Source organism: Hypanus sabinus, chromosome 10 (assembly GCF_030144855.1).
Source record: "Hypanus sabinus isolate sHypSab1 chromosome 10, sHypSab1.hap1, whole genome shotgun sequence".
Classification (NCBI taxonomy): domain Eukaryota; kingdom Metazoa; phylum Chordata; class Chondrichthyes; order Myliobatiformes; family Dasyatidae; genus Hypanus; species Hypanus sabinus.
This window is the reverse complement of record NC_082715.1, coordinates 103,714,544-103,724,970: the sequence shown is the minus strand read 5'-3', so window position 1 is coordinate 103,724,970 and position 10,427 is coordinate 103,714,544. Positions and strand designations below refer to the sequence as shown.

The 10,427-nt window shown below is 42.8% G+C and overlaps 1 protein-coding gene and 1 long non-coding RNA gene across 12 annotated transcripts in view; one reads left to right on the top strand and one right to left on the bottom strand.

Moving 5' to 3' along the window:
• Window positions 1-223: 223 nt before the first annotated feature.
• Window positions 224-4,050, bottom strand: LOC132400918 (uncharacterized). 2 transcript variants are annotated; one of them, XR_009514432.1, is made up of 3 exons: window positions 3,791-4,050; window positions 2,573-2,715; window positions 224-1,002 (listed from the first exon to the last, which is right to left on the bottom strand). It is a non-coding gene; the product is annotated as an uncharacterized LOC132400918 (long non-coding RNA). The 2 variants fall into 2 exon arrangements; XR_009514433.1 differs by having other exon boundaries at window positions 2,573-3,667; window positions 3,791-4,012.
• Window positions 4,051-4,129: 79 nt separating this feature from the next.
• slc2a12 (solute carrier family 2 member 12) overlaps window positions 4,130-10,427 on the top strand; it is an 87,046-nt gene continuing 80,748 nt past the window's right edge. For 8 of the 10 annotated variants that reach the window (XM_059982443.1, XM_059982441.1, XM_059982448.1 and 5 more), the window contains exon 1: window positions 4,135-4,289. The gene's annotated coding sequence lies outside the window, so the exon portion shown is untranslated. Of the gene's footprint in view, window positions 4,290-10,427 lie in introns of all 10 variants that reach the window. The other 2 variants (XM_059982442.1, XM_059982446.1) reach the window with 2 other exon arrangements.

Genomic DNA, 10,427 nt, shown 5'->3' with positions numbered 1-10,427 from the left:
TCTGCCACATTGAGCTTCCCTGACCGCTGCTCAGTCAGTTCTGGATCAGTGTGGTGAACTACATATACCTGTCTGGACACGGCCCCTGCTGACTGCTCCTGTGGCTCCTCCCACTGACCCCGGTATAAAGGCGATTGAGGGCTGAGCCCAGCCTTTCAGTCTCCAGGATGTAGCATGGTGGTCAACCACTGCTTGTTCCTTCTTCCAGTCAATAAAAGCTGATATCTCGCCTTTACGTCTCAGAGAGAGTTATTGATGGTGCATCAATCAGCTCACCTAAGTCGAGTCCTGCAACACTTTCAGCTCAGGACCCTTCTACGAAACACACACAAAATGCTGCGGGAACTCAGCAAGTCAGGCAACATCTAAAGAGGGGAATAAACAGTTAACGTTTTAGACCAAAGCCCTTCATTAGGGAGGATGATATCACATTTCTGTAAAATATACGAATCTAGTTGACACCTCCCGTGCAGAAACTCCAATTGGTTTCCCGAGTCCTTTGTTTTTATTCATTTCAGAATGAGGGCATTGCTGGAAAAGCACTTAATTATTGCACATCCCTTTGAGAAGCGGTGCAGAACGGCCTCCTGAAACAGCTGCAGTTGTCTGGTCCATTGGGAAGAAAGTTCCAGAATTTAGAAATTGATCGTGTTCAGCAGAAAATGTGTGTAATAGTGTGTTATGAAAGAACTTCAACTGCAGCTTAACCAATCCCATCTTTGAAGAGATCGCAAGTGACTTCTGTTAAAACTGTAATGCGACGGTGCCCCTCCCAATATGTAGCTTTGTTTTGGTCTTCCTGTTCTCTATTTTTCAAATTTCAATTCATTCCACCTGTGCGATAGGTTTCATCCCCATTGTCAGGCAGGCCACAGTTAATCATATTAAAATGGAGGCTGGATTTCAAATGAGCCCCAGAATCCTTCAGAAAAGTTGACACACAATCTCTGCAGGACTTTCCATGCAATTCCACAAGTGGAATAGTTAGCTCATGGACACCACCTGCAAGGAGAGCATCAATAAACATCCAGAATTTTTTAAATGAGCAAAGCAATTATGTGTTTATCATTATTTTCACTGAGGCTAGTTTTGCCATATTTCTGCATGATTACTATTTCCTTGTTCCCTTTAACTAACAAAGCGTGTATACTGGTTTTCCACACAGTAACAGAAATAAATACAACCGTAATCTCACAATTCATGCAAATCCTTTAATAATTCACATTTATTTTAATTGTGTTATGTCTCAGTGGTAAGCCTGGGGATTTTCAATCCCCAATTGCTCACTTCAGAGGACAGTTAAGCTTCAAACATTGAAACGGATGTTGAATGACACATGAGCCAGATTAAGCTTATTGTCAGCATAACTGACATAAGCATTTTCATCCAGATGCATTTAATCAAAAGACAGAACCTATATTCCACAGGCTCTGCAATGGAATTTGACTTTGTTTCAGGATTATTAATCAATGGTTTTGGATTATGTGTCCTGTGACAGAATCAAGTAGTTAATGTACCCCTGACTGGAGCCAATTTACTTCAACCTATACAGCACAAGAGGAGGATATATAAACTAACATTGTCTGATCTGTGTAAAGAATTCTTGCTTTTGAGGAGACTCAAACTGCCTTTGCGACACAGACTCTGAGACTGGTGATAGTTGGATTTCTCTAGTGTGTCAGCAGTCTAAATTCAACTGGGGAAAAAATAACTGTGCAAGATTCGTGAATTAAAGACTTGTGTTGTTAGATTTATTTTCATCATTAGCAACAAAAGAGGTGAGAATAAAATCATATCAATGGATTAAGACATAGACACGCATGCCTCTTCTTGATTTATGACTTTGCCATTAAAATCCATTTCCCGGCTGTCAGAACAGTTACCTCTCCAATTCATCCCTTAAGTATACAAATATTACTTTCCAATTAACAGCTCATTACTGCAGTGAAACTGAACTCGTTTGTAAGGCTTTCATGAAATTTAGTTGCAAATATCGGAATGTTTCTTCTTTGCTGCCAATTGATTTGAATTTACCAGGCATTCTTACTGCCACGGTAGGTCAAATTGCCTTGATCTCAAGGACAGACACTCTTATCACAGAAATCTAAGTCTTTGGGCCACACTTGGGCTAAGTTACTGATGGGAACTGCAGCTTTGTGGAATAGACAAATGTGAAAATAAGTTTCAATGAGCAGTTATAGGTGAACATAGGTGAGTATCAAAGGACTAACATTGATAGCTTTGCTGATGATTAAGAGGTTATTTACTAGCCATGTTAAATTTGAGGTGGCATGGTTAGCACAATGCTTTACAGTACCAGTGACCCAGATTCAATTCCTGCAGCTGTCTGTAAGGAATCTGTATGTTCCCTCTCTGACTGGGTGAGATCCTCTGGGAACATCATTTTCTTTCCACAGTCCAAAGATGATAGATTAAATGCTCTCATAAACTGTCCCATGATTGGGCTAGGGTTAAGCCAAGGGTTGCTAGGTGATGTGGCTCCAAGGGTTGGAAGGGCTAATTCGGTGCCATACTTCAATCAACAAATAAACCTGAGCACTATGTTACTTACCAGAATGTTGAGTAGATGCCAATGTTATCTTCTTCATCTTCTTGTTTCTCTCTGTGTGCAAACTCTCACTTTGAAACCATCCTTAAATCATTTCCTCTCTCCATTTATAATCTCTTGCTGTGATGGTGCTTGGACTGGAATGCCTGTTTGAAAGTTGGTGTTCGGTGTTATAACTGTACTGGAACAGATTGACTGGAGAAAGCAGCCAGTTCTTTGGACTAAGTGTGCCACATGTGATACTTTCTTCCTTATTGCTATGGTACAGGTGTCAAGGAAAAACCCAGTGGTAATGCTGCGCCATCAAATTTTTAAAGATGTGTCCTATGTATTTACATTAACATGACAGTTGGCAGCGTTTCAAGGCTCACAGAAATGCAGGCAATTATTGAGGACACTTATGGCATCTCCCACCTGGCAACTTCATCATATCATACACTACAGAGTAGGCTCTTTGCCAACAGAGTCCATGCCAGCCGTCAGGCACCCATTCACATTAATCCTACACTAGCCCCATTTATTATTCTTCCCAATTTCCCAGTAACTCCAGCCACATTTCACCACGTGCCTACACACTCAGGGCAATTTACAAAGACCACCTAACTGACCAACTTGCATATCATTGAAATGCAGGAGAAAATCAGAGTAGGTGGAATCCCACAATGACTAACAGAGAACATGCAAACTCCACACAGACAGTGCCAGAGATCAGGATTGAATCCAGAATCCAGGTCTCTGGAACAGTGCTATCCATGCTGTGAAGTATCTTGGAACCTAAAAACTGTGTCTAGCTTGCAAAGCTCTAAAATGCTGGTTCCTTTGCACCTTCAGTGGATTCACCAACTCGTCCCTTCAGTGCAGCATTCATTCTGTCCTTGTCCACAATAGCTGAAAGAGCTATTTTGGCTTCCAATGTAATTTTGCTGAAGTCATAACTGTGAGGAGAGTTGGTATTAATTCAGGAAAACTGCTCAACGAGTGATCTTGGATGCAGGTGCCCTGATTCAGAGATTGGACAATTCCTTTCCTCCCACAGGTGCTGCTATGCTGGTAGATTTTCTCCACTGATCTACTTGTTCCTCAATTGTCTGTACAGACCTAAGTTTGGAATTGGTACAAATAATATGGTTTCATTTTTAGAACTTTTTAAAGCACCATCAAAAAGACCACCAATGCTAGTCTAACAATTTTGTGACTAACAGAGCAACAAGGAAGCTGTACCTGTGAGATATAAAAAGCTCCAAATCCTTTGTGAATCGTTGGAAGGTCACTATTGTCGAGTCAAAACAAAGCCTCAGTACGTATGGAGCAGTTGTTGAGAGGTTGATAATTGCACACCTGACTTTTTTCTTTCTATTTAGTAACTTGTTGTCTCTTCCTTTGGTTTCCTGCTGTATGAAATCTCGTGTTGCAGCACTCAGTTAAGAAACTCTGCCCTCTGTTCAGCAGACTGTCATACCATCTTTTATTTTACTCTGCCTTGTTTTGCATATCACTTGCCGAGTCAGTGCAAGGTAACCGTAGCAACTAAAATGGCACGTTGCCAGATGTAATTTACACACATCTAAGCAGGAAGTATGAGGGCTTATGAAATCTTGGTTGAAATGACAATGCTCTTTCAAACTCAAATTGGTCTATTTGCAGTTGCTGTATTGCAGTGCCCAGGTAAAAGAGCTTTTCTTCTAAACTTTGAGCAGGGAGCAACCGAGTTGACCTACAGGTAAAAACACTTCTTTGTAGTAACTGCTTCTAGCTTTGAACGTTTGTTGTTGCTGAAATACTGTCTCAGAGTGTTGATGTCAGTAACCAAGGAAGGAATGGAACTGGGCGTGAAGTTCAGTAACAAAGATATAAGTCAATACAGAGAATTAGATGCAAGGTACGTAGGTCAAAAATCAGGAGAAACCTTTAACACCAGAAGCTATGAAATGGAGAAGCAGAGTTAATGATTGACAAAGGAGAAATTCAGGTCTTAAGTGTGCACTGAGTGACAAGTAGTTATGGCGCAGTTGAAGTTTGGAATGTGAAACACTTTGCTGTTCGCTTATCTCCCAAGGTATACATTATGCAATATTCCGGGCTTTGAAATAAACGTTTGGATGCCTCAAATGGAAATCAGGATTCTAGGTGTGCGGCTGTATAATTCTGGTGCAAATGAAGAGAAGGGTGATGTGGACACAAGAAGACCACGACTGGGATTTGAACCAATGCTTGTTAAAGTGACTGCTTTAAAAAATATATCTTTTTTATTTTCGTTGGACTTCTCGCCTCCCAGGCTTTTCAAGGACTCCTTCCCTAACCCCACTTCCTATTCTCTCAAAAATGTTTAGATTCACAACTCTAACCTACTCGTTGTAGGAGCTAACAGCTTCCTGTATGTTGGAAATTCGTAACATGTTTTTCCTCCATTTTCTAATGATCCATTCAGTAATGCATACTTCTAGCAGGTGGGGCTATCTGCTGCCAGTAATATTTCCTTAAAGAGGCCTTACAGGGGAGATGGCCAGTATAAAAGGGTGGGGAGGAAGTGGTGGAGCAAGAGCGGGAGGGTGATAGGTGAATCATGGCAAGAGGAGTAGGTAGGTAGGGAAGGGAGAGAGAGGGAATGATGTAAGAAGCTGGGAGGTGATAGGAGGAAATGTCAAACAGCTGAAGAAGATGGAGACTAATAGAAGAGGACAGATGACCATGGAATAAAGGGAAACAAATGAGGAGGAAATCCAGAAATAGGAATGTGCAGATCGAGATGGAGGGGGAGGGAAAACGGAAGGGGCGATGGGGCTTGTAGGATAAGAGAAAGCAAAGGGAGGACAGAGAGGAGTGCTTACCAGGAGTTAGGGAAATCAATTTCCATGCCATTAGATTAGAGGTTAGCAAGGCAGAGTAGGAGTTGCTGTTCCTTCTGTTCTAATAGGTGTCCAGCCTTAACTTGGCAATAGAGGTGGCTTTGAACAGGCATGCTAGTGTGGGAATGGGAGGTGGAATTAACATGGATGACCACCGGGAGATCTTGCTGCTAAGGTGGATATAGTGAAGGTGCCAGGCAAATTGATGCCCCAATCTGGCTGGGCCTTGCTGAGTCCACATTGGGAGCACCTGATGCAATAAATGACAGCAATCAATTCAGGTGTAAAGTACAGCCTCACCTGGAAGGACTGTTTCTGATTCCAGGTTTGTGGAGATGTGTAACACGTAGAAATGATTCAAGGGTAAGTGCCTGGAGGGAGATAGGTGGGTAGGGATGAGTGAATGAGGGAGTCGTGGAAGAAGCGATTCCTGTGCAAAGTGGAAGGGAAAGAGATCCTGATGGTGGAATTCTTTTGGAGATGGCAGAAGTTGCAGAGCATGATATATTCTATAGGGAGGCTCATGAGGTTGTAGGTGAGGTCACAGGGAACTCTATGATTGAATATTTGTAGGACAGATTGGGTATGGGCAGACATGAGGGAAATAGAAGGAATGTGGCTATGCTTTGAATTGATTGTCATGGGGAAACCACATTCTCTGGGGGAAAAAAGAGGACAACTTAGATGTCCTGAAAGGGAAAGCTTCATCATGAGAACAGATGCTCAAAGTTCAAAGTAAATTTTTTTATCAAAGTACGTGTGTGTCACCACGTACAATCTTGTGATTTGTTTTCTTGTGGGCATACTCAGTAAATCCAAGAAACATAATAGAATCAATGAAAGACTGCACCCGACAGGACAAACAACCAATATGCAAAAGACAAAAAAAAATGTACAAACACAAAGAAAACGAAAGAAATAATAAGCAATAGATGCTGAAACCATAAGCAATAGATATTGTGACCATGAGACCATAAGACCAGTGGGACAAGTATAAAAAAAAAGACAGATTTATAGAGCGGGTGCAGGAGTAGAGGTAGAGAGAGTAGGAGGGCTTTGGCGATAATGGGTTGAGGCGAGGCAGGTTACCTGTGCAGAATAGAAACAGGAAGTATGTCTGTGAGGCCAGTGTTCTGTACTGGGTGTCAGATGTGGGAAGTCTGGGAGACTCCAGCCTCCAGGAAGGCCACATCTGTGCCAGGTGTGTCGAGGTGCAGCTCCTTAGGGACCACATTAGGGAACTGGAGATGCAGCTCGATGACCTTCGTCTGGTCAGGGAGTGAGGAGGTGATAGAGAGGAGCTATAGGCAAGTAGTCACACCAGGGCCTCAAGAGACAGATAAGTGGGTAACAGTCAGGAGAGGGAAGGACAAAGGGTCAGATACTGGAGATTACCCCTGTGGCTGTCCCCCTTAAGAATAAGTACTCCTGTTTGAGTATTGTTGGGGGGGGGGAATGGCCTACCTGGGGGAAGCAACAGTGGCCGTCCCTCTGGCACAGAGACCGGCCCTGTAGCTCAGAAGGGTAGGGAAAAGAAAAGGAAGGCAGTAGTGATGGGGGACTCTATAGTAAGGGGGTCAAACAGACGATTCTGTGGAAAGAAACACAAATGGTCATTTGCCACCCAGGTGCCAGGGTCTGGGATGATCACGTCCACGACAGCCAGAAGTGGGAAGGAGAACAGCCAGAGGTTGTGGTACACATTGGTACCAACGACAGGCAGGAAAAGGAGGAGGTCCTGAAAACAGACTACGGGTGCTAGGAAGGAAGTTGAGAAGCAGGACCTCGAAGGTAGTAATCTCGGGATTACTGCCTGTGCCACGCGACATTGAGTATAGGAGTAGAGTGAGGTGAGGATAAATGTGTGGCTGATGGATTGGAGCAGGGGGCAGGGATTCAGATTTCTGGATCATTGGGATCTATTTTGGGGCAGGTGTGACCTGTACAAAAAGGATGGGTTGCACATGAATCCAAGGGGGACCAATATCCTGGCAAGGCTACTGGGGAGAGTTTAAACTAGAATTGCAGGGGGGTGGGAACCGAACTGAAGAGATGGAGGAAGGAACTGTTAGCTCACAAATAGAGAAAGCTAGGAGACAGTGTGAGAGGGAGGATAGGCAGGTGATAGAGAAGGGATATGATCAGACCGATGGTTTCAGATGTGTCTATTTTAATGCAAGAAGCACCATGAACAAAGTGGATGAGCTTAGAGTGTGGATCAGTACTTGGAGCTATGATGTTGTGGCCATTACAGAGACTTGGATAGCTCAGGGGTAGGAATGGTTACTTAGCATGCCAGGCTTTAAAATGTTTCAGAAAGGACAGGGAGGGAAGCAAAAGAGGTGGGTGTATGGCACTGCTGATCAGAGATAGTGTCACGGGTGCAGAACAGGAGGAAGTCATGGAGGGATTGTCTAGGAAGTCTCTGTGGGTGGAAGTTAGAAGCAGGAAGGGGGTCAATAACTTTTCTGGGTGTTTTTTATAGACCACCCAATAGTAACAGGGACATCGAGGAGCAGATAGGGAGACAGGTAATAACAGGGTTGTGATGGTGGGAGATTTTAATTTCCCCAATATCAATTGGCATCTCCCTAGAGTGAGGGGTTTAGATAGGGTAGAGTTTGTTAGGCGTGTTCAGGAAGGATTCCTGACACAATATGTAGATATTCCTACTAGAGGAGAGGCTGTACTTGATCTGGTATTGGGAAATGAACCTGGTCAGGTGTTAGATCTCTCAGTAGGAGAGCATTTTGAAGATGGTGATCACAATTCTATCTCCTTTACCATAGCATTGGAGAGGGATAGGAACAGACAAGTTAGGAAAGTGTTTAATTGGAGTAAGGGGAATTATGAAGCCATCAGGAAGGAAATTGGAAGCAAAAATTGGGAACAGATGTTCTCAGGGAAATGTATGGCAGAAATGTGACAAATGTTCAGGGGATATTTGTGTGGTACTCTGCATAAGTAAGTTCCAGTGAGATAGGAAAAGAATGGTAGGGTACAGGAACTGTGTACAAAAGCTGTTGAAAATCTAATCAAGATAGATGTATCTGTCTACTCTACTTGTGCCTCTCATAATGTTATAAAACTCTATCAGGTCTCCCATCAGCCTCCACTACTCCGGAGAATACAGCTCAAATTTGTCCAGCCTGTTGTTATAGCATGTGCCCTCTAATCCAGTCAGCGTCCTGGTAAACTCTTCTGCACCCTCTCGAAGCTTCCACATCCTTCCTATGAACAGAAACAGAATGAACAGAAATGTACGCAATTCTCCAGATATTGCTGAGCTAGAGTTTGATAAAGCTGCAACATAACTTCCTGCTTTCGAACCCAGTGCCTCGACTAATAAAGGCAAACATGCCATATGCCTTCCTAACCACATCATAATCAGAATTGGAATCTGGTTTATGATCAATGGGTGGTGAAATTTGTTAACTTAGCAGCAGCAGTTCAAGGCAATGCATAATCTAGCAGAGAAAGAAAAATTAATAATAAATAAATCAATCAATTTTAGTATATGTATAATGAATAGATTAAAAATTGTGCAAAAACAGAAATAATATATAATTAAAAAGTGAGGTAATATTCATGGGTTCAATGTCCATTTAGGAATCGGATGGCAGAGGGGAAGAAGCTGTTCCTGAATCACTGAGTGTGTGCCTTCAGGCTTCTGTACCTCCTACCTGATGGTAACAATGAGAAAAGGGCATACCCTGGGTGCTGGAAGCCCCTGATAATGGATGCTGCCTTTCTGAGTCACCGCTCCTTGAAGATGTCCTGGGTACTTTGTAGGCAAATACCCAAAATGGAGCCGACTAAATTTACAACCCTCTGCAGGTTGTTCTGGTCCTGTGCAGTAGCCACCAACCCCCCCACCCCCCCCCCCATGCCAGACAGTAAAGCAGTCTGTCAGAACGTTCTCCACGGTATATATGTAGAAGTTTTTGAGTGCATGTGTTGACATTACCAAATCTCTTCAAACTCCTAATGAAGTATCGTCGCTGTCTTGCCTTCTTTGTAGCTGTATCGATATGTTGGGACACACATGGACACTTTCAGAAAACTATGAACTTGAACCCTAAAATCCCTCTACTTATCAACAGTGTTATGGCCTTGCCTTTAACAGTGAAATGTTTCTTTATATTTGACTTAACAAGGTGCAACACTTCACATTTGGCCAGGTTAAATTCCATCTGCCATTTCTCTGCCCATATCTGCAAATGATCTAGATCCCATTGTATTCTTTGCCTGTCTTCTATGCTATCTGCAATACTACCAATCTTTGTATCATCTGCAGACTTCCTAACCCGCCCATCTACATTTTCATCCACACCATTTAACGTATATAATCAACACCATTAATCACAGACCTCCAGCTAAAATAAGTCCGAGTGATCCTCTGTTTTTTATGAACAAACAAGTTCTGAATCCAAATGGCTAATTCACCATGAATCCTATGCATCTTCTGGTTGAGGGAACCTGTCAAACACCTTACTAAAATCCATGTAGGCAACATCCACAGTTCTACCTTCATCAATCGTCTTCATCACCTCATCAATAAACTCAATCAAGTTAGTAAGACACGACTTGCCCTGAACATATCTCTCCATCTCTCCCTCTAGTTGGCTGTCTCTAATTAGGCTATGGTTTTCCAAATGATTATAAATCCTACTCCTAAGAAATCTCTTCTGTAATTTCCATGCCACTTACATGAGACTCACCAGTCTATAGTTTCCGAGATTATCCCTGGTTCCCTTCTTGACTGATGGAACAGCATTAGCTACTTTCCAGTCCTCTGGGAGCTCATCTGTGACAAGACAGGACACAAACATACTGGTCAAGTCCTTAGCAATCTCATGTCTTGCCTCTCTCAATGTCCTGGGGTGTATGCCATCAAGTTTTGAGGACATCCATCTTAATGCTCTTTTAAAAACCCAACACTAACTGCACCTTTACCTTGAAACGCTCCAACATATTTATAATGCGCGACATGTATCTCTGTATCCTCCATG